At 34.2% G+C, this 24,989-nt stretch overlaps 1 protein-coding gene across 4 annotated transcripts in view; it reads left to right on the plus strand.

Annotated features, from left to right (window-relative positions):
* LOC101741823 (abnormal cell migration protein 10) overlaps window positions 1-24,989 on the plus strand; it is an 85,963-nt gene that overhangs the window by 39,483 nt on the left and 21,491 nt on the right. For 2 of the 4 annotated variants that reach the window (XM_012693575.4, XM_062669102.1), the window contains exon 2: window positions 154-193. The exons of 1 other annotated variant lie outside the window; for it this stretch is intronic. The gene's annotated coding sequence lies outside the window, so the exon portion shown is untranslated. Of the gene's footprint in view, window positions 1-153; window positions 194-14,310; window positions 14,833-24,989 lie in introns of those variants that run through there. One more of the 4 variants, XM_004929826.5, reaches the window with a different exon arrangement.

Below are 24,989 nucleotides of genomic sequence, written 5' to 3' on the forward strand. Positions count from 1 at the left end.
ATGATCATGATTATGATTTTCAAGGTAATAAAAATATTCTTCGTCCTGTCGTTGCGTGTGGTTGCGTGGGATATTTCTAAAACCCAATTCTTTGATTTCGTTCAAGTTTAAAATGGAATTACGTAAATTATGTATCGTCTATTTTTGTTGCAGATATAATGCAGTTTCGGTAATCTACAACACGAACAAACGGGTCAGTAACATATTTTTTTATTAAAAAACGCTAGGTATTATTGCAATAATTTTCACAAAACTAAACGAGACGGTTCTTATTATCTCTGTAGGCTTCAGAGGCCGGCTAATGCCTTGTGTGCTGTAAGTTCTGTAAGTTTTGTTTACCCATCTTGGTCGAAAAAAAAAAATGAAAAGTTCGTCTACTGTGAGGAGTAAGCAAAGTAATAAAGGTGCTTTTTAGTGTGCACTAAAGTGTAAAGCGCGACAAGAGGACCAAGGTATTGAAAGCCTTCCTCAAAAGCTCACGTCTATTCACACGGTTTAACTCTCAGTGGGAAGAAATTTTCTGTGTTAGTCTGATTTATAACTATTTACATAAAACAAGGTAGAATGTTTATAAAATCACTTTAATAATAACCTTTGATATGAAATAATAATCTAAAAATGTCTTTGAGTTAAAGGCAATTAATAATTTGAGTTAAAGGCAAAATACCTAATAGCTGTATTTTTTTTCCCGAGGAATAGAGTTGCAAAACAAAACATTGCTAGCAACTCGTTAAGGCTTGAAGTGAACTTAATTTATCGTCATCGTTGTTATCATCTCTGTTGAATTTTTCATTACATTGTTTCAGTCGTTCATAAGAGAAACGGACCGTCAGTGGACGATTTGAGCACTTCAATAAATAGTTCCTCGTGGCGTAAAGCTCGTTACATATTTAAATGAACATAACAACATACCAATGATGTCAACTGACCTTAACAATAAACAAGAATGACTAATCAACGACTTTGGACCTGCCTCTGCCTGGCTTATAACGTTATTCTCTTTTTAAATCATATTTTATTAATAGCTTCGTAAATCCGCCAACCAATGAATTTATTATTGACACATACTCGACATGGTATATAAAGTTGAATCGTGACAATATAAAAGTATATAGCGGGCGAATCATTTCAAATAGTTTTTTGTATTTAATTTAAGATACTTGGTTCAGTTTTTTTTTTTAAATAATCACTATACAATTTTATTATAGGTTTTTGTTTTTTCTACGAAATGCTATGATTGGTACATTGGAACGGTGTTGAAACTTCTGTTTGTGTTTGTCTCGGGCCCTAAAACCTTCAAGTGTCATTTCGAAGAATCGAAGCTTAAGCCTCAGCATTAACATAGTCATTAGAGTTGAGTTTTATTTACTTTCAATAAAGTGGTTCCCAAATTTTAAGGCGTCATATTCAAAACACTGTCAACGTATTCTATTATAAGTTTAACTATGCGATGACCATATTTTGCATCTTGTTGCATTTGTCAGATAACGGTGCTGCGCCCACTTTCGGATACAAACGATTGTCGCGTTTCCTGAAGTTATTTAGTTAAGTTATACAGACGTATGTAGCATCACACGTGTTTGCACTATGTGATAATCAAAGTCAGTATTCTTGATAAGACGCCAACAGGAAATACCTATTTATTCTCTGTGCAATTATTTCAGCACTAATCAATTTGAATACCTTTGCAAATCAACAGACAAACCCGGTTCAATTTCATATTGTTCAGCAGTAAATTCAGCATTCGTATTGTCGCAGGATTTGGTACGTTATGCAAACAGGGGGAGAAACTGTTTCAGTGAGAGCTCGCCATCCAGTCTAAATATAACCGGGCGGAGACAGCTGGCGGGTGGAGCGGGGTGCGGGGAGAATGCAGGACGTCGACCCCGACAACCCAGACCTTGTGCGTATTGCCGGAAGGAACGATAGAACTATTTGCACCATTGGCCTGCATGCTGCTCCTCAACGACGTATCCCGCCTCGTGGCTCCTGTAACACACCCTATAGGCACAAAAGTATTCACGACATAAACTATATCATGTACGCGATCGCAATAAGCTATTTAAAACCTTCACAAAAAACGAAACTTGTGTCTTCGCTCTTGCATTAACTCAACGTAATTCACTTTGCGATGCCGCGACTTAAACTACGCATAAAGATACACAAAGTAACACTGTGGGAAGGCTCTGTGTTATCCGTTACCCAGGATTAAGCAATTGAAACAATGTGCGGATGTCCACTGTGAACGAGACGAGGATGCAGCAAAGTGTCATTCATTGAGTGTGTCGATCACAATTTTCGTACCCTTTCAATTGTTTGAACTCGTATTTGTTAATAAAGCACTGATTTCTGTTTTCTATTATTGTCTTTTATACACTGATCTCAATTGTACCACAAATATCTAAACTATTTTCATTAATAAAACATTTGAACTTATCTATAGGTCTTTCGCGTGATGCAAGTTTTAATGATTTTCGAAATTTAAAAAAGGCATATGTATTATACATACGAGTATATTGTGGGATGTAATGTGAAGCGTTAAAAAAACTATAATAGATAATATAGAACACTAGGTGGATTCTTTCACTTTAATTTGTTAATCTGTAGCAAACTGTTCCCACGGAGGATTCATTTCACTTATTTTACCAACCTCACATAGGATAATAGATAAACTCAAAACGAACGAAAATATTTACTAAGACTTAAATTTGCATTCAAAAGCTCTCTCTCCAGTCACACATTTGGATTGGTGCATTCAACTATAATCAAGTAGGGTGTTTATAACACTTGCATGAGGAATAAATTGATTTACAGGTCAATAACACTGCCAGTTGAAGGTCTTGGTCGACTCCTACCCTCATCCCCAATAGCGCCCACCGCCTACCACCTTCGCGTACTTCATTCTCGTAATAATCGTGCGTAATGTCACGTTTCCTTATTGTTTCCATGCTTTGTGACGAAGTTTCCAGCCAGTCAACGCCCAGAATTAAAACCGCAGACCTTTGCATCGACCTTGAGAAAAACTGCTGTTTTGATTCATTGGCTTTACTAGGCGTGGTAAAATAAGTACGGCAAATGTTCCATAGTAAGTAACAGGGAATAGAGTAGCAAAGTACTTGATAGGTAGTGTAGTATAGGGACCAGCGGGGGAGTCACAGAAAAATAGATTTCCACAAAGAACTTTAATGATGATCAAATCATTCATTACGACTGTTTAATTTGCCTACATATAAATAAAAGCCGTTATCTGTAACAGAAGCTCTAAATAAAATCTTTTCTTTATGACCTTGCAAAGTAGAGAAGTTCTAATAAAAAATTTCAAAAACTTACACTTTACATACGTCATTTTGAGAAATTACATTATGCAAGCACGCAATGTAAGGCACATATTTGACGGACGCTGACCTCCCTCCCCCCTTGACGCGAGACCGTACATTGACCCCACACGTCAACTGATTATGACAAATCACTATCACCTCCTTCTTCGTTTTCTGCAACCCTCTATTTAACAAAGCTTATAAATTTTTATGAAATACACTAAACATAAAACCACAAGGCATTGAATTCCGTATTACAAAACGTTTAAACCGAATTTCGAAGTTATTATTCGGAGTCGATCTCAATATCGACGACGCAAATAAGTCAATTTCCCGATAACCACATTCGATTTCCTCGCTTTCAAGCTACGTAATTAACAAACGAACCGTCGTCAATCGCTTCTGATCTACTAAACTCTGCAACCGTAGCTGGACTCAGTGATAATAATAGCTTTGATGGAAGCTTTAGCGATTAATATTTTGTGAACTATCAATCTTGTATATCTTGTAAAATTACATTTTAACTAAATATGTTAATTTGAAATTTGAAATGGTTAATTTTTTCGAATATATTACCTTACAAGTTAGATTACCACACTTTTAACAATGAATACAATCTGAAATTCCAAAGATTCTGCGACTTTATATCACAGATTTTTTTTTTTACTTTTTAATAATGTGTCACGAAATGTTAACAACAAATTGCGATACGGATTAATAAAATAACGCTGTAGAATATATTTTTAACATGATTAGGCCCGGGAAATGGAAGAACCAATCTGACCAAAGCCATATATACAAACTTGTTTAAATAAATAAATAAATAAAGCTTTACTCATAATGATCTTAAAATCGGCATGCATGCGCGTCAACAACACCGGACAAGATGAACAATTCGGGTACAGTTTTTTTAAGGGATTTTATGACCTGGTCACTAAGACCTTTAAGTCATGTCTTATTTTAATTAATATTCTTATTTTTATGAAAAATGATATTAAGGAGTGAAATGAAATGAAGATGATTAAATTCGGGTACTGTTTTAATCGTGCCGGTTGCCAGGAAAGCGAATTTCCCGAGTTGCAACGGCAGGTGGTGCAGGCCGCGGCGATCAATACCCCGGGACCGCGCCCTACTCCCGCCACCCACTCACCAATAAGCCGGGGGACAAACACCTCATGATATCTGGACTTGACAACGGTTCTTTATAATTCATCATTTAAATAACTCAAACAAGTAGGTAGTAAGTACATTTTGTTTTGTCATACGATTTGATGAAAACTATTTAAAATTTTTTTTTGTTAAATGATATAATAAATAATATATTAATTAGAGGACTATTTATAAAACTATACCAATAAAACGTGTTAAAGACACAATTTATTTTGTTTATGGCATGGACTATTGTCAGCCACATTAGCGCACAGCTTAATATAGATCTATATCGTCTTCTCGCATTATTATGTATAATCTCAAAACTTACTAATTTTACAGGAGAGTGTTTTAAAGGTTTAACCTGTGATATTTTTAATATTTATCATCTTTGTAACATTTGTTTTTTATTTTTTTACCAGTTACATTATCTGTGTTTTAAAGCAAGATAAAATTATGTAATAATTTTGTTAATAGTAATCAATACATAGTATAACTAAAAAAAAAAACTAAACTACGCTCTTTTCACAGTATTTATGAGAAAAATACCTGTGATACCAAAAGATTCCGCATATTTTTAGAAATATTTTTGGAATATTTTTGGAAATTGTGCACTTTTAATTCGAAAAGACGATATGTGTCACCCAAAACATTAATTGTAAGTCCGATATAGGGCGATGCTAATCCATTTCGTAAGTCGTCGCTCTACCTAGCATACCCGCCTATTATTATTATCGATTATTTCATTTTAACATATATTTATAAACATAAATTTTTAATTATACTGTCCCCTTTTTTAGTTATTATAAAAAAATAAGTTTATTTTTGCAGAGCTTTATGTGCCATACATTAAAGTTTATTTATTAAAATGCCTTTTTACTGACGAGAGATTTTCTATAAATTAAAAATCCCTTATTCTAAACTCGTACAATTTTCGCTGTGCATTTCTTGTAGTTTTACATCTTTGTTCACTGACAATGTTTGTCAGTTATAAAAGTCAAATAGTTATTATTGATTTAGTGAAGTGCTAATTTTTGTATAAAACATTTATTAGTATCGCTCGCGTCTATAATAGAAAAAAAGGCGTTGATGTTGCGGAAAAAAAGGCACTTAACATACTATTTCGTTAGCGAAAGACGAAATACAGCATCCTGCAGTATAATTCAACTCGTAGAATTTGATTATAGAGCGTACATATCGCGTCCGAGCGGTCGATACCACCGTCCTGCACACTTTTGGTGTCCAAAATTATCCATTTCGCTTTGAAGGATCGGATAGTCTTCACTATTCAATGCTATGAAGACGTGATGTCTCACAGTGACGGCGTTTATGACCGTCTTTGCAAAAACATTCAATAACTTCACAAACGCGCAAAACATTATCCACTAAATAGCAATTTGACAAACTTTAATTCTCTGTCTATATTTTTATTATATTGTTAATTAGCAGATCTTCTTTTGCCCGTCTGCGCAAAAACATGAAACAATACCACAAACTGGGAAAACGGTTTTTCAGTAAATAACACTTTGATAAATTTTAACTCTGTGTCCATATTTTTTTATATTGTTAATTAGCAGATTTTCTTCTGACCGTCTGCGCTAAAACATCGAACATCTTCACAAACTCGCAAAACGTTTTTTCAGTAAATAACATTTTAACAAACTTGAACTCTCTGTCTATATTTTTTTATATTGTTAATTAGCAGATCTTTTTCTGACCGTCTGCTAAAAAACATGAAACAATTTCACAAACTCGAAAACGGTTTTCAGTAAATAACATTTTGACAGATTTTAACTCTGTGCATTTTTTTTATATTGTTAATTAAGATTTTCTTTTGACCTGTATTAACGTTCTGTCTGGTATTATATGGCTACCTATAGCTATCAAAAGCCACCCACCTTATGAGATCTGAATCTATATTGTATTAGTAAAACGACTGCCCTTCCGATCAAATCAAATCGGAACGCGTTACTGCCGCAAAAGTAGGTACTGTGTTGGTATCTCCCCATGCGGGCTCACTTAGTGACCATTTCGGGAGTGTGGCATCTTAAATAGAACCAAATGGTGAAATGAAATGAAAGGTACCACAAGCTATAAATACATTTTTGTGTTGAGTGAGTTAAGTTAATTTAATAACCTTTATTGCTTTCATAATAAATGAAAGATGATGTCATCTGTTGGTAAATTGCTCATCTTTGCTGAAAAATTTGTGACCAAAGTTTATTTTAGTTTAATTGCGTGACTATATTAATATTTTAAGCTTTAATTAATGCGTAATGTAAAATAAATTACCGTCGAAAAGTTCTTTATTTTCATAAACTCCACACTATAATATATTTTATATACAAATTAAATTTGAATACCAAAAAGAAGAAAACTTAAATGTATTTTTTAGGGTATTTTTAAATTTAGTTTTATTTAATGTAAACAAGGGTACGGGTCAAGGTTCGGAAACACCCACTCGTACACTCTTTTTTAGTGGTGAGTCATCTGGGCTTTTGTAATAAATTGTTTTATTTTAAATCGGTATTTTAAATTAAAAAGCCTTTGTCTTTGGACTACGACAACAGCTTAATACGAGATGCACTTTGGTCTCTTTTGTGCTTCGAAAACAATAAAAATGCAACGACTTGATTGTGTCCTTGATATTGCTGAATCCATAGGTCACTTTTCCTTTCCACTTACTACTTTCCAGCAGGTGGGTCGTGGGCACATCGGCCTTCGTCGGCAATAAGAACAACTATAACTAGGAGACTAAAAATGTCATTGTCACTTCGACCTCGACTGTAAACCTTTCACGCGTTTGTAGTCTGTTCGTTGCTTAAACGCACCCTGTTTGAATATATGCTTCTTTTCGGCATTTCGTGTACATATACATTATCAATTTTACTTTTAAAAAAAAACAGAGAAGACATTTAAAATAGGCGATATTAATTCACAATTAAGTAAAATTTACAATTCAAAAGAGACGATGATCAAATATAAATTCGATAGATTTATTTTCATACACGCAACGTGTCAGTTTGGTAACAACAAGTCACGTACAAAATCAGGCCACACACTATGTCAAGGAGTATTGAGAGTAGTCGCGTATTTGTCGAGAGCAAAAAAATGGTGGGTACTTTTTTGGTCCGATAACGAGGACTTTCGTTAAATCCAATACGCACTTCAGTGCCAATTGCAGCTGACTGTATTCACGATAGTATCTGATTGCAGGACAAACGTAACGTAACGTAAGAGATTGCTAAAAAACAAAGACAACAAGAATAGCCTTCACGTTGTGTTTTCTCCAAATGTGCTTGTACAACATTACGTAATTGAAGGAAGGAATTACACAATTGAAATTAATGACCAATAACATTCAGTGTTTCAGGAAATCTAAATATACAACTTCGCAAGATCGGTAGCCCTCGACCTGCCCTTAGCTGTTGTTGATATGCCAATAAATAAACCGTTGCATGATATTTTCTAAACTTGGGTATCGGTTCTCGCGTGCACGCATGAATTGTTTCGCCTTTTGCGTTAATAGCCTATAATACGCTCGTTACAGCAACCGCTTCGAGGAATTCCTTTTAATTGAGAGTTTAAGACGGCGCTCTCCTCAATGATGTTATGAATTCTCTCATGCTGATTTGATATCGCGATAGCCATAAAGGTTATTATGAGCACGATTTGAGATCTCAAAAGTTTCGCATGTAGAATTGTTGCATTTACTTAAACAAAAAAATTACACGGTTTATCCTTTGACCTTTCCTGATTATTCTATTTTTTGACAGAAATTGGTGTTGCTCACCACACTCTTTGTGATAAATAACTTTATCTGTCGTAACTTATCGGGCTTACTATACTAACATGTCAAAAGCGAAGACAATTAAATTTTATTTTCGTTTTGCAACGGTCAATAAAAACTATGATGCAACAATGTATTCTCTTGCATTGCTTGTGTTTCGTAACCGACGTAAAATAATAGCTTAATTTGAAGTAATTCCATTAGTGTGTCTGCTGTCAAATTTACATGAATACAAGCAAAGTTGCTTAAACGTCGATTTCCGAGAATTTGGTCAGATTGTTTTGTTCGTCAAAAAGCATCGATAAGATGATTATTATACCTACTAGGTTTCTCTTGTCTATAGAATTTTTACAATAAAATCCAGTAGCTTCCTGTACCTATTCCTAGTAAATATGTTATCTATTAGTATACTGTTGTTTTAAAAGCCCATAGAAAATATAATATTTTTTTAAAGAGTACTTATAATTGTAATATAACAGTATTTATAATTGGAAAATGTAAACTACCCGGATACAAGCTTGGTGTACCATGTTGGTGGGGGTAATATTATTTTATCGCATTCATATCGACCCGAACTAATGAGTCGGGTCAATGTTGTCACTTATGTGTAGATAAACACAGTAACCAATGTCGAAAGACATATTAATTTTCTCATAATGTTCGTATTACGGGAAAACAATTATTATGATTTTCTTCAAAATTGAATGAACTGAAAATATCAGGCAGCTAGTTGCACGTCATTTTAAAGATGCAATTTCGAAGCATTGTGATACTCAACAGGTCGTCGAGTCGTCTTTGACTCGTCAATTGTTTCCACTTGTGTAAGTTTAGACCCTCGCAAACAAGTGGTAGTTGTGATTCTGTAGTTGGCACCTACTTTTGACTGTTTGATTTCACACGGACGCCACGTGATTACCGCCACCGAAATAGATTTTTCAAATATTATGTCACCGACTTAGATGGATGGGCAGACAATAATCAACTGCTATTGATAAATGAGTTCTATCTAGTCTTAACTTACAGCGTGTTTTGTTCCTCCATCGGGTCCCAAGTTTGAATGTCAATTCAAAAATGTAGTGTAGGTAACTATTTTTTTAAGTGACTTTATGACCTGGTGACTAAGACCTTTAGGTCAAGTCTTATTTTAATTTTAATGAAAACTCTTTTATATGAAAAATGATATTATGAAACGAAATTAAGTTGATTAATATGAAACATGGCATGAAATGAAATAAAAACGAAACGAAATGCAATGAGATGAGATGATGTGGGGTGAAATATAATCTCAGTAAAATGGTGGTCATCTACGGAGACTTTCTCAGTAGACTTTTTAGGAGGATCCCGAGAAGTTACGCTTTGTTTCATTTTCCCACTTTTGTGCACTTTCACAGATACTAAACAGTTAATAAACCACCGTTATTACACATTTAAACCTAAAGAAACACTAAATAGACAAAATAAAACAAAGCACACAACTACACTACTCGCGTTCCCGCCAAAATGTCCTATAAGTAACTATTTTTATATTCTGCATAGATTAGCCCACGGCCTATCTTGTGTTAAATGGTTAGCAAACCATGTAATTATGCCCACCTTGACACTTAATTTCAACTTTTTTCTGTATAGTAGTAATTATATTCTTTATAAATACGCGACAGAGTCCTAGCGGGAATCTTCATTTCTCACGATAAGATTTTTTTGCTGTCTAATGGGGTTTCGATGAATTCTGGCTTTAACAGCATTAACAGCCTTTCCAAAGTGTTCCAAATTCAAAATAATTAAAAGGTTTTTTTTTTTGTAATAGTAGGTATTTATGGCCAGACTAATTATAGTAGTAAAACTGTAAAGCATTCAAAACAATAAAAAATGCGAAATTAAAACGTAAGAGGAGATACTTTTAATTATGTATGTCTCCGGCTCGCAAACACCAAAGAAACTACGTAATGTTGTTAATCACCCTTCAAAATGGAATGCTCCAACCAATGAACCAACCTATGAACCAACGTAACAATGAACCAACATAATTCCCTCCCTATACTAATCATAACCCTTAACTTATAATTTCTACAAAATTAATGAACACCTAAAAGACAGACCTTAATGTTTTTTTTTAAATATAATAATTACCGAAAACACTAACAGTTCAAAGTCCAATTTGCCAAAATTAAACCCTACCTTGTTTGTTGTGTTTACGTCGGGCTTAATAGTTTATTGCTGTTCTGGGTCCGAGAGCGATCCTAGCGCTCTGTACAAGCAGTTACCTTTGTAGCATTAGTCGGAGTGCGGAGGTGTGTCATCAGTCATCGCCCTAAAATATGCGTGATCACGCGCCACGCTTCACGTACGTGCTAAGGCACTCCGACAGGACCCATTATGAACATAGCCGCAAGAACGCCCTTTTCATTTCACACATCCACGACCGTCGTTCAATAGGAAACTGCAATGCAGAATTCATTCAAAAACACGGTTTTCGGCAAACGTAATAAAATGTCGTATTCAATTTCAAATCATTAAGCCCTAAAGGCTTGTGGTTTACAGACAAAGACGCTATAGGAAATGTATTCATTGATTACAATGGGCTGTATTGAAATATAATATTTAAAGGAGGATTTAAAAATGAATTGAAATGTGTTTCGTTGACCATCTGCCTCGGATGTCCGTATTACGTCTCGGGCCGGCGCCGCAGTATGTGCGCTAGTTAGCGAGATAAAACGAGATAGAGGCATGTTAATAGTCGCCTCACAAGACTGGAATTTGGTCTATATTTGGGCACAGTAACGACCGCAGGACTGCTCTACGCATTGCCTAATAGCTAATAGTCATCTCAAATGTTAAGATAAATGCCAGACAGTTTGAGTCGAAACACAAGATAAAGATTCGTTTTTAAATACGAAGCTCGATGTAAAAAAAAATACATTTTTGAAAGTTTGTTTTAAATTGATTAGACTTTTCCTAATTACGTTTAACACTACATATACAATAAACAGGGAAAAGACAAAACAGTTCCTTATCTTTTTTTTCTGTTTCCCAACCTATTTTTAATCATTATCTATTGTTTAGTAGCCATAAGCTCTGGTATTATCAGTAAATTAAAAAAAAAGGTGGAAACTGTTTCATTATCCCACTTATAAAAAAATATGTCCCAGTGATTTTGCTCCAATTCCACTGGATGATCACGTGCTCTCGAAATGACTTGATATATAAAAAACATAACATAAATTAAACATAATATAAAAAAAGTATCTTAAGTATTTTTCATGTCCATCAATCATTTCTGAAGTTCATTAGTTCGAGGCTATGAAAGTCCTTTCACTTTTGATTAAACGAAACGCAAAAGTTGCTATGTGTTCTTTCTTTAAAAAGTGTGATAAGATTGAATCCTGCGTATTTTATATGCTTTTCATAGAAATTAGACATTTTAAAAATATTTTTTGCTTATATGAAATGAGGAAATGGATTATATATAATATATATATAGTATGCTCTATGGAGTCATTTCGGCGAGGAAATGACTCCATAGAGCGCCTTGTCGTTCAGGGCAAAGTAGAAGGCACCAGATCGCGTGGAAGGGTGCCCATGCGATGGACTGACCAGATCAAGTCGGCAGTTGGCGGCTATTTGCATGAGTGTACCAGGCTCACCACAAGCCGGGAGGAGTGGCGATTGCTCGTGAGGCGCATAACATCTGCCCACAACAATGATGCTGGATGACGACCACGACTTGCTCTGACAAGAGCGATACGACATACGAGATATGTATGTACGTGCGTGATTCACATGGCATAAAGCTAAAACCGGGTCTCATAGATATCACCTTGAGATATGAGGTTGAAGTTTCAATTGTATGATATAAAAACGGTCTCTTCTCCTGTTACGGAAAATGTTTTCTGAATTTTAAGAATTATTGCAATTAATGACGACTCGTAAAATTAATTGTTATAAAAAAAAATTGTTAATTGCTAATTGTTATAAAGAAAAACTGTTCTTATTCAAATAGGCCTTATCTTACTTTTTTTCCCTACCTGTGCTGATAGCCTTGAGAGGCTATTTCAGCTTCACCCTAACGTGTGTAGGTGAGCTCACGGGGCTCAAACCGGAGTGTTGCTAACACTGACCCTAGCAAGAGTAGTGCTTCGCAGAATCTACCACCGGATCGGAAACGCAACCCACTGAGAAGATCCGGCGAGAAACTCAGTGGGCTGTGTCTATGGGTTAATTCGCTCGTCGAGCCCTTCGTCGCAAAATCGCTTATCTTGCGCTTTTACGACTTTACCGCACTTGCAGTATTAACAATATGCTTGCGTACGTATAAAATGTCGTTTATTGAATGTTTACTGTATTGAACCGAGGGTAAACATCGTAAAACACGCGAATCGCCAAGCCAAATCAATAATCTTGTATGTCAGCGAAACCAGGTTTTGTTTAGTAGAGGGATAAGCTTTCTTTCATACACATTATCGTTACGCAAACACGTACGATGCGTGTGCAAACAAAGAACAACTTCTGAAATATTTTAAGTTATAACAAAAAGTCAACGGTCCTATGTCTTTTAATATACTACTGCTTAGTAGTTTGAAATATTTACAAAAAGCTACATAAAAGCTTAAACAATTAAATGTTTATTTATTAGTATCAACGTAACTAACAAAGTGTTTTATTCATAGCGAACAATAGCGAGTTTAAACTAAAAAAAAAAAACCATGTCGTCTATATTGTTTTCATTTATTATTACAAATACAGCGAAATTACTATATGTAATTAAACATGCAACATTGTAACACCTAAGATTTTTTATACGCTTCGAAAACAAAATTTAAATGGCCGACCTCGAAATTTTTTGTAACCACACTGTGGAGAAAAAAAAAAACACGCTGACTTGCAATTTCTACAACGAAATGGACTCAGATTAAAGCGTGAAATTACATTTTTGTGTAATTGAACTATATATTTTAAACATTTCAAAGACAAAGAAAAGAACAATGCTTCATAGTTCTGATAACGAAGTATTAAGAATTTACTTAATCTAATCGATCAGGATGGTTACTTCACATATAAATGCTCTTCATATTTCGATCGAAACGAGTGATAGAAGTAATAATAATGAATAAATAAAAACATTCTGCAACTTATGACCCCATCAAAATTCTACGAATAACGATAATCCACAGAACGAAACAAAGATCTGCTGTCAGTTCCGAGTACTAGTTTCTCTTGAATAAACTCTAACATTAAAGAGGCTACAGTGCTTAGCCTTCCTTAGAAAAACTCGATAAAGTACGATATGAGTACCTACACTGTTTAAAGTTTCTTCCGTCGCGTCGCAGACTACGCAAGATGGCCGGAAATCGTTTGTTGATTATAAAGCGAGACGACGAGCACGCCAGATTCAGGAGGGATCTCATTTCAGAAAATAAGAAGTATGGCAAGAAATAATTTAAAAATTGTAGAAATTGTAGGTCACTGGAAAGGTCGAGGGCAAGCGACCAAGAGGCACGAGCTCGACCCGTTGGACGGACCAGATTAGTGCAGCCCTTGATACCAGAGTGCACGATGCTCTGCACTCAACTGCAGATAGGAACAGATGGCGGTGCATTATAAAAAACAAACTGTTTCAAGACCATGACCCTCAGTAATGAGGAAACCGACGCAAGAAGGAGGAGGAGGAGGAGGAGATAACAAGCTGTAAGCGACAAACCCTTAAATGGGTGACGTACATAAAATGCTCCCAGAATCTCATAACAGCCAAGCTGAGCTGGCTAATAGGCTGTGAATGAGCTCCTAATTATCATCTAAAATTTTCGTGCGATACTAAATTCTGGCGCTGCTTTTTTTTTCTTTGGTCAAGGTTCATTTGTTCTAAAGTATGTTTTTAACACCACACGACCTAACAATGTAATGAATTAGAGCAAAAAAAATGTGGTTTAATCAAAAGTAGTTAGTTTGTAATGATCCGATAATAATATCTATTATCGTTACGTAAATGTCTCTACCGAGCGTTTAACTCAATCGACTAAACTAAACAAATGATGCTGATATGATAATGATAATGTGATTCACAGTATGAACAAACCTTTCGTTGGAAGAACACTCATCGTTTTGGACACGTATTGTAAACAAAGTCGTAGGCAACCACCTACGTTAGACCACATTTAGTCTTTAGGATTCATTCATGCACAGTGTATCTGTTTTACGTTAGTAGTGATTCGGACGTTTGATCAATAACATTCGGTTGGTGAGATATGTGCTTTACCTGCTAATTAATTCATCTCTTTTTCGCACTGGACACGCGATGAGCGAATGACGTAACTCGTTGTTTAATATACGTATCATAAGTATCGTAGTTGGGTCGGCTTCGTTGAGTTCCCGTGGAGTATTCATTCATCCGAACATAACCAGAACGGTGGTGCATCTAATAATGCGATTTAGTTCACTCTCGTCTCGCACTTCAGAACGTTAGTGTTTGTGAAATGTTATGAAGTAAAAGTGAAGTAGTAGATCGCGGCTACTGTCGGTCCACGCGTTTATTCATCGAATAATATCGAAGTTTAAAAGCAGCGACAAACACAGGAAAATAAAGTAAGAAATTGAATTATTTGCATTAAATATGATTTAAAAAAACTCGATTATATGTTTTATAACTTGATAATGGTTCATTTATCGGCTTAGTGTTTAAATTAATTAATAAAAGTTTTATATGTAGTTTATGGAGAGTTATTTAACTTTAGGGTTTAGAAGAAGTCTTCAGAAGACCATTTTAAATTATGAAACAAACTGTCGAATAATAGTAGTTTCTTTTCAGCTGAAATAAACGGGTATTTTATTTTACTAATTTTAATTTTATTTGCTTTTTTTTATTATCTATAGTTTTATTACCAACGAAAAATAAGTCTACGTTACAAATAACCGCCATGTCCGACGCATTCTTGTAAAATCATAAACTAGATTAGTTTATTAATCTCAAGTCAATGAAAACTAAAAGATAACCTATTGGAAAATTACTTTACACTGATAAAAAATATCTGACTAATAATAACAAAACAAGGGCACTCGCTCTGATCTCCTCGAACTTATGAGCTAATACTAAGACTTCCTAACGATTCGATTAAAGTCCTTTCTTCAGTTTTTTTTCGATGTCAATATATTTCTTATTAATACGTGAAGCAAAAACTTTGTATCCCTTTTTACGAAAATTGCGGGGACGGAGGAGTATGAAATTTTCCACACTTATAGAGAATATAGAGAAGAAGTGCACAATGCTAATATTTTTTGAAAATAATGCATAAAAGATACATTAAATAAATAAAGAAAACATTACACACACTACATACCATATATTTGACGCACACACGCATGCATACTACTTATTGTCAAACTTTTGTTCTTGACGTCTGTGGTCAAATTGAAAATAGATTAAATATTGTTTGTATTAGCGAAATTGTGATTATAGAAGTATAAAATACAATCATATTATAATAGTGTACAAACTTACAATTCCAATTAATAGTCGAATTTCGACTACTGCGGGACCTCTAGTATTTCTTATTTTTTCTCTTTCACCAAGGGGGTTGGTGTTGAGCAAACGGGCTGTCATTAAATCACTACGACATGAATGATGCATGTTGTCCCTATCTCTATTAGACGGGCGAGGGTACTACAAGGAAGAGGTCGACGTATGAATGAAATGTATGCGGTAACGGTGGAGCGTATGATGAGAGAACCCGATCAAAGAGGCTCGCTCACGCGGTTGTCCACTTAATAATGCACTGGTGGCTGCTAGATTTATATCTATTAATTCAAACGTAAAATTATTCAGTAATCAATTACTTACTAATGGAACTACGTTTATTTGTCATATACATATTTAAGCTACGCTGATAGCGACAACTAATAGAGTACATCGATCTTTTCTAATCGATGTTTATCGTAGACCGAATTCATTAAAGTTTTAATGTTAACTAAAATTGTTTTTTTTTTTTTCGATATTTATTTTAAAGTTTCGAAATTTAAACTTGACATATTCGTTGCGCTGCGTATACATAAATAAAATACTGAAATTAACCATAATTCAGACTTTAATTTAAATAAATGTTTTGACAATTTTTTGTTTGTACAAGAATATAGAGAGAAAATAGAGTAAACGAAATTAGAGAGTATAAGTTAGTTTTGTGATGTTTAAACACAAATTAATTATGACTGAGTTCATCTATGGTTCCAATCAATCCTTAGGTTGGAAAGCTGCATGGCTAATGCCTAACTTTACCTTCTTTTGTTTTTAATGCAATTTTTAGTCTTTTTAGGCCTCTTAGGAATAGATTCATTTTCAATATCTTCAGATTCATCTTCCCAGAGCCTACTAGATATTCCGGCGTCTTAGTAAGGAGATCGAAGAGAGAAATCGACATAATTAGTTCAGTGCGCTACGTAGGTCACCGGTGACCTACGAGGCAGTCAACATGTTAAGTATTTCAACTAAGTATGTTAAGATTGAACTCCTTCCGCCACAAATTCCGGCAACAAAATAAAATCAATCGCATCACTACATAGTATAAAACAAAGTCGCTTTCTCTGTCCCTATATCCCTGTTTGCTTAAATTTTTAAAACTACGCAACGGATTTTGATGCGGTTTTTTTTTGATAGATAGAGTGATCGAAGAGGAAGGTTTATATGTATATTAACATCCATTAAATAGTGGAGAAATCAATAATAAATTACAGTTTCCGAAGCGAAGCGAGGGCGGGTCGCTAGTGTTAAATAAAACAATACAATTGAAATGAAAATATGTGTTTTTCGGTAAAGTATTTTATGTTCCACTAACAGCTTTTGAAGTGAAATAACACTTTAATAAAACCAGTTTGTTACTGCCGAAATGGTAAAAGGCGTGAAGTTAATAAAGTAATAAAATTGGATTTTTCATGCATTCGTCAAACATAGGTTTGTAATTTGCGTACATTGGGACACGCGGTCAAGTTTCCATGATAGGTATTACAATATTGTCACGCAACTCCGCAATTACTATGGCGTACTCTATACATTCTATTAATTTAATAAAACTACTCACGAAACCGAAATATATTCGCGAATACTAGAATAATAACATGAATCATGTAACTTGAAATATAAAGTATGGTCATACTAATATTTAGTCATTTTAAACTTTTTATGACCACATAATTTGAAGGCATAATAATTAGTGAGAATATCGAAACTGTTATCAAAAAATATTGTTCAATTCTTGTGATTATTTTATTTACTTTACGGTAATTTTTAGATGTTAATTGTATTTTGGTTTAATTCTGAAAAATATTAATCTACATTTATAGATATATAAATATATATATATATATATATATATATATATATATATATATATATATATATATATATATATATATATATATATATATATATATATATATGTATCTATAATTTAGAACTTTCAAAGAGTACGCTCAATATTATCATATATTAATCGATACAGATAGGTATTTTGAATTAATTGCGGGACTTTTTAACCGCCGCATTACGTCGTAGTCATCTAAAATTATCATTGGCTGATAACTTATTTGAACTCAACAAAAAATAATGATTTACATATTTGCAGAGATAGCGGAACGACCGCTGCTAATACAAATACTGTATTTGTGATTTATCCAACGACAATTATTTTCAGCGTCACTGAATGTACTGGACTTCTGTTTAATGGGTGCTTGTATACTCAAAGTATAATAATTTCTCGGTTAAACATATCTCTTTATGCCTTGGCTGAGCGGACGATTTTATGGCTCATTAAGTTTTAAGTGGTTAGAGGAGCTCATGGTCATCATAACGTGCATACCGTGACCCACCCGGAGACATGAGGTCTAAGATTGAAATGTATCTATGTATTATAGAACGCATGACTTCTTCGGGTTAGTAACAAGCAGAAATAAGGAGGCAAAATAAAAGAATATAAAAAAATACGGGCTAAATATTTAAGACTAGCTTTTGCTCGCGACTCCGTCCGCGTGGAATAATTACTTTGGCATAACGCTAAATTTTACCCCCTCTTTGTTTACGTAGAGTGAAAATATTATTGAATTATAGAATGTTAAGGAACTATTTAAACCCCTATTTTGAAACATTCTTTATTGGTGCTCCACTTTTATTGGCTTTACCGTGATGTTATAAAGCTTATAGCCTACCTCAATAAATGGGTTATCTAACACTGAAAGAATTTTTCAAATCGGACCAGTAGTTCCTGAGATTAACGCGTTCAAACAAACAAACTATTCAGCTTTATAATATTAACTAGAGATGCGCTAAAGCTTAAACAACGAAAAGTTATCTAATGCAGCTGAGGCTTCGACCTAATGTCACAATAAGGTGTCATCCGGCTGTGCTCTCCGTACAACCCTTTTTTTTTTCGTTTAGTATTTTACTAATTCCTTTTGATACAAATCAAACGTCTTCATTCGGTAATAAAAAAAGTGTGTGTGTCCGCTCCGACGCACGACTGGAGTTTACTGGATATAAAAAATTAAACGAAACAATACGAGAAATAGTTCTATATTACGACAACACGATACACTACAGATTATTAACAAATTAACGAGACACAAAACAAACGACTAACAAATATATGAAAATACAATAATGAGAGAAACGCGCGATCAGTACGAGGCTTTGTGGCGGACTGCCGGCGCAGCAGCCCGGCGTCACCTGCGATAACGCATTTCGTGTGACATGCGCAATCAGGCGCATAACGCATTTCGTGTGACATGCTAGTACGATTTTGGTCCCCATAATTTTCATACCCCGGGCCTATATATGTAAATCGATTCTAAAGGAGTAAACTCCAATAAACTCCAAAAAGTGTGTGTGTCCGCTCCGACGCACGACTGGAGTTTACTGGATATAAAAAATTAAACGAAACAATACGAGAAATAGTTCTATATTACGACAACACGATACACTACAGATTATTAACAAATTAACGAGACACAAAACAAACGACTAACAAATATATGAAAATACAATAATGAGAGAAACGCGCGATCAGTACGAGGCTTTGTGGCGGACTGCCGGCGCAGCAGCCCGGCGTCACCTGCGATAACGCATTTCGTGTGACATGCGCAATCAGGCGCATAACGCATTTCGTGTGACATGCTAGTACGATTTTGGTCCCCATAATTTTCATACCCCGGGCCTATATATGTAAATCGATTCTAAAGGAGTAAACTCCAATAATATAACTCTTTATTTAACACCACATGTACAGAGTAAGCATATAAAACAAATAATAGACGGTGACATAAATTGGCGGCCTTACCGCTGAAAGCGATCTCTTCTAGGCAACCTTGCAGGGAGAGGTATAAGCGAACTAGCATGGACGGTGCTATATCTTAATAAACTTACATAAAAATATATACTTATATACACATGTGAAAAATAAATACAATATAAGATAGACTTATATACGATTAAATACAAATAAATACTAAAAATATGCAAGTAAATACAAAATAAGTAGCGACTTCTACAGTTGTATCGTAGGAGCCATATTATTGTGCAAGGTAGTGCGATTTTAATCTGAACTTGAAAATTCCCGGCGAGGACGAAACTTTGGTACTATATGAGTTACGTATAACATTACAAAGATATATGAAGCTAACGAAAAAATGTTTCTTACTTATTTAGACAGGAGCGGGGGTGCCGCCCGCATATCTCTTTATTGATGCCCGTTCAAGGCGAATCGAAGCCGTTATTTATCTTAACTACACTTTCCCCTAACTAAACGTATCAATATATTAAGAGAAAAAGCTATAATGCTAGTCGTCCGATACTTGTGTTACAGTTACAATTAGGAAATGTCCAATTTTACGACGAACGAACTCGAGAAAGGATAGACTTTTTCGTTGCCCTTTGATAGAGCTACCTAAATCTAAAAAATAAACCAGCTGTATGTCGGTCCTTTCAAACTAGAACGCAGTAATTATTTGCGATAGAAACAGATAGGTTTTTGTCACGGATAAAACGGTTTTGCAACATACTTGCTTCCTATAAATTACATGGTGTTGAGTTATAAAATCCAGCCTGGTGGTCCCCTTTACAAAGTCTGTTATGATCTCCATTGTTCGTTTGATTGCAGCTTTATTGACCGCCGCAAACAAATAGATTGTGTGCCATCATAAAACAAGGACGGGCTAAATCGTGCGCTGTTACACAGTTTGCTTGTTGAGACAAAGCATGATAGCGAAGCGACGCGACTGTTTTGTTTTGAATTTAAAAACGAAAATTGAATGTCGTTTCATGTGTTGCCTGTTTATTGTAGTACTTATTTCATTTTATTTGTTGTTATAGCGTAATCAATACTTGAATATAATATTTAAAATGAGCTAATAAACTACTGAATAAATAATAAATATTCGAGTTATACTATTTAGTCGGTATAATAGTCTTTACAATGTCGAATGAACGAAGTTAATGATAAGTATTTTACAGAAACCACCAGCCTGGCTATGACATTTCTACGCCTTGATTGGTTTAGAGTTTTCTCATGGATAACTTACTGACATCGCCACGGAAGAAACAACTTTTTAAAAGTATGCGAATAGCACGTGATTGTTTACATTAGCGATCGTCCATAGTCGAAATTCGACTTACATCACTGACACTTCTTGATTGAAATTGCTTTTAATGTATTCAAATTCAAATTCAAAATCATTTATTTCAACTTAGATGTCAGTATGACACACTTGTTGAATGTCAAAATATAAATAACAATGTTAACTCTACCACCGGTTCCAAAAAAAGCCACAGTCCTGAGAAGAACCGGCGAAACAAACTCAGCGTAGGTATTACGATTTCTTGTTTGCAACTGTTTCCATTGATAACATGCCAATAGCTGTTATGTTTTTTTTTAATTAAATCGTTGTAGCCTAACGGGCTATTGCTGAGGTCCATGAGTGACCGCGATCACTCAGTCCGGTAAGGCGTATGCAATATGCTTTTAGAGGTAATAAAAAAGCGGTGCACTGAGGAAAAAAGGCACTGAACTATTCTGTCATTATCTATTTGAATAAGAGTACCTAGTAAACTTGCTTCCTTTATGGTTGTGAGTTCTTAAAATAAATTCTAGACTTGATAAATAGACTGCTGTTCCGAGATGCTTCAAATTTTAAAAGAACATTTTCGAGAACTTTCGATGTGACAAAGTTGTAGTAAATATAATTGTTGTAACAAACTACCTATTATTTTCACCGGGCTTACTTAAACGTGAAAACAAGAACGAACTAAAAAGTATATTAGTAGTTATTATTATTAAACGATGTTATTCCTTCACTGTAGAAGTCAATCGTCAACATTTGTTAAGTACCTATTTGTTTACAAAAATTGGTACTTGCCTGCGGGATTCGAACACGGTGCATCGCTAGAGACGAACATACCGGACGTCTTATCCTTTAGGCCACAACGACTTGAACACTTTTGGTTCAATTAAAATAAAACAAGTACAGCATTACTACTTCAAATATTACATGTTATTAGCAGTTAAAACAAAATAAACTAACCAATAAATCTCGACAGATAATCATGATCTTAATTCTAATCAAACATAAATCCATACAACTGTTTACATAACATTTGCTATCAGAAATCTATTATCATAATATTGTAGTTTGATAAATACAGTATGTATTTCTGGTCTTGTTTGTAAGCTAAGATCGATATGTTTCTAACATTGATTATCGTTAGTATTCCAACGTACAAAGTTTTGTTGGCAATTATAGTACCATTGTTAAAACGCAACTTTAATGGCCTAGACCATAAAAGTTGCTATCTAGATAGTGAACCAACTCACCACAGCCAACCTGGTATACACATCATCAGAACGTGAATTCGCCCAATTTATCTTGAGACGTGTGGTCATAATTTCATTGTTATTTTATAAAGGCTGTCTTCCTCTATAAAATCCCGTACGACTTCTTCGCCGCAATAATAAGCCGGACGGTGGTATATATCAAGCTTACAATACGCTCTATCACTAGCTTGGTATTAAAGAAAGCTTTTACTTCCTTAATAACTACGGGAAGAGATAGGGTAGTGCTATTCTAAGCCTTAAAACCACCACAAAACATCAGCAAATTTTATTTTGACATCATATTTTAATCTGGATACGATAATTATATTGATAGTTGGGACTTTACTGGTGGTAGAACCTCTTGTGAGTTCGCGCGGCTAGGTACCACCACCCTGCCTATTTCTGCCGTGAAGCAGTAATACGGTTCGGTTTGAAGGGTGGGGTAGCCGTTGTAACTATACTTGAAACCTTAGAACTTATATCTCAAGGTGGGTGGCGCATTTAGGTTGTAGATGTCTATGGGCTCCAGTAACCACTTAACACCAGGTGAGCTGTGAGCTCTTCCACCCACCTAAGCAATAAAAAATAAAAATAAAAAGTTTTAGTGACGCCGTGTCGGAAGCCTGTAGTCCAGCCTGGAACGTTGTCATGTTCTCGAATAATAGAACCGTCGTGATTATATTCAATTTGAAATTCTGTAGCGGCATTCACAGGCTATGAACTCCAGCAAACATATAGTATCAAATGTCACATCTAAAAAAAAACCGCTTGTAATCTTTAAAAACTTATTGACCAATTATTTCTTTACGTAGTAAATCTACCTTTCATAATAATAATAATAATAATAAAGCCTTTTATTTCCCATCACCTAAGTATTACATGTAAATATTCTTAAATATATATTATTTTTACATTTTGATATATTTTTCAGTTTTTACATTATAATTTTTTATATTAGATTTCTTTTTTCTTTATTGTTATTCATTTGATTTGCCTACATCAAACTTTTTCTTCGATAGGAACCCCTATTTGGGTATAGGCCTCGTATAGCTCGTATCATCCATTAATTTTTCTTCTTTTGTTTTAGCTATCCTTACCTTGGCATTGAAGTCTCCCATTAAGAGTACATTTTCACTAGCTTGCATCATAAAGACGAAAACGATATTCGGTTTCAGTTAAATAAAAATTGAACAAAATTTGTGATGCGTTCGAAATATGTTCATTAAGTCGTAGTCTACGGTAATGCTTATTCGCACCGTGAAAGTTCTTCGCTGGACGCGATTACGTTAGATAAGCAAGTTGTATTCGCTTGTACCTAATCGATAACCACGACTGTACCGTCTCTATTGTAATACTTACGAAAACTACCTTTTGTATGTTATTGTTACGAAATTATTACATAAAATTGATATTGCTTTGTCCAGGTGTAATCACAATATAAAATAATTTTACGATTACCAACCAATAAATAACGTTGTATTTTTTTTGGAAAATAAAAGACAACAACTTTTTGTTTATTATTAAACTTAACTTATTTTTTAGTTCAAAATCGACCACTCATTACAAGAATAAAAAAAATGTGTTTCCGGTTTTTTGATCTTAGAATGATAAATTACTGGTAACCAGACGCTGCTGATATGGTCTCCCTAGACCGTCAGCTTAGGTAGGAAAAAAAAGTAACCAGAATGATAAAAGTCGATACCACACTATGTGTTATCGAATTAGGACTATTTCAATAATGTTTTTTAGATATATTATATAATGTAACGATATGTATTTGTAAAAGAACAAGCCCTGAGTTTCTTACCGGTTATTTTCAGTGGTGAAAGCAGTTTCAAGTATTAAAATCATGACGATTCAATCACGTCTGTTAAGGCCTTTTTGCATGAAAATATTGTGTTCGATTTAATGACAATGAATATTTATTCCAACTAATTTTCTTCTGCCTTAGTTTTTCTCGTTGCAACTTAATACATATATTATACCTACTGTAGATGTGAATGTTTTGCTTGCGATTAGCTTTTTCTGTTGCCCTCTGTGTTAACTTAAAAAAGAAAATCATCTTATTAATAAGATACCAGCGACACAATTATCTCGTTTGTCTGTAATTGTTACCTATAAATTATAATTGTTGATAAATTTAACATATTTTGATCAGAAACTTGTTCATTCAACTTGAACATTTTATTCAGCAATGTTTGTATAAATATCAAAATTAAATTTATAAGCAATGACATCTCAATATTCAGATACATATATATATGATGTATTATTACATCTATTCTGTTAAAATAAAAATATAACCAGAATTTGATTTGAGTACTTTTATTGATAACAAAGGATAAGACGCCTTGTATACTCTTATTTAAGGATGTGATTAAGCCGGTGTTCAAATCCCGCATTCAGACAACTCGTCTTTTCGCATTAAAAGTGTACAATTTCCAAAAATATTCGAAATTGAGTTAATATGCGAAATCATTTGGTATCACCAGTACTTTTTTTATAAATACTGTCAAAACAGCGTAGTTTAGTTTTAGTTTTTTTTTTTAGTTTACCTATACTTTGACTACTATTAACAAAATTAATACATAATTTTATCTTACTTTAAAAGACAGATAATGTAAATGGTAAAAACTAAAAAATAAATGTTGCAAAGATAATTGATATTAAAAATATCACATGTTAAACCTTTAAAACACTCTCCTGTAAAATTTAGTAAGTTTTGAGATTATACAGTTTTAATGCGAGAAGAAGAATGAAATACGCACCTAACTCCTTAATAACTTCTAGGTGAAAAAATCCAATTGAATAACAATAATCAAACGCATAGTTATTGAAAATTGAGACATAGACCTCAAGTCTCAAGGTAGATAGCGGCTTTCATGTTGTGATAAG

The sequence above is a fragment of the Bombyx mori genome, chromosome 1, assembly GCF_030269925.1.
Source record: "Bombyx mori chromosome 1, ASM3026992v2".
In the NCBI taxonomy this organism is placed as follows: Eukaryota; Metazoa; Arthropoda; class Insecta; order Lepidoptera; family Bombycidae; genus Bombyx; species Bombyx mori.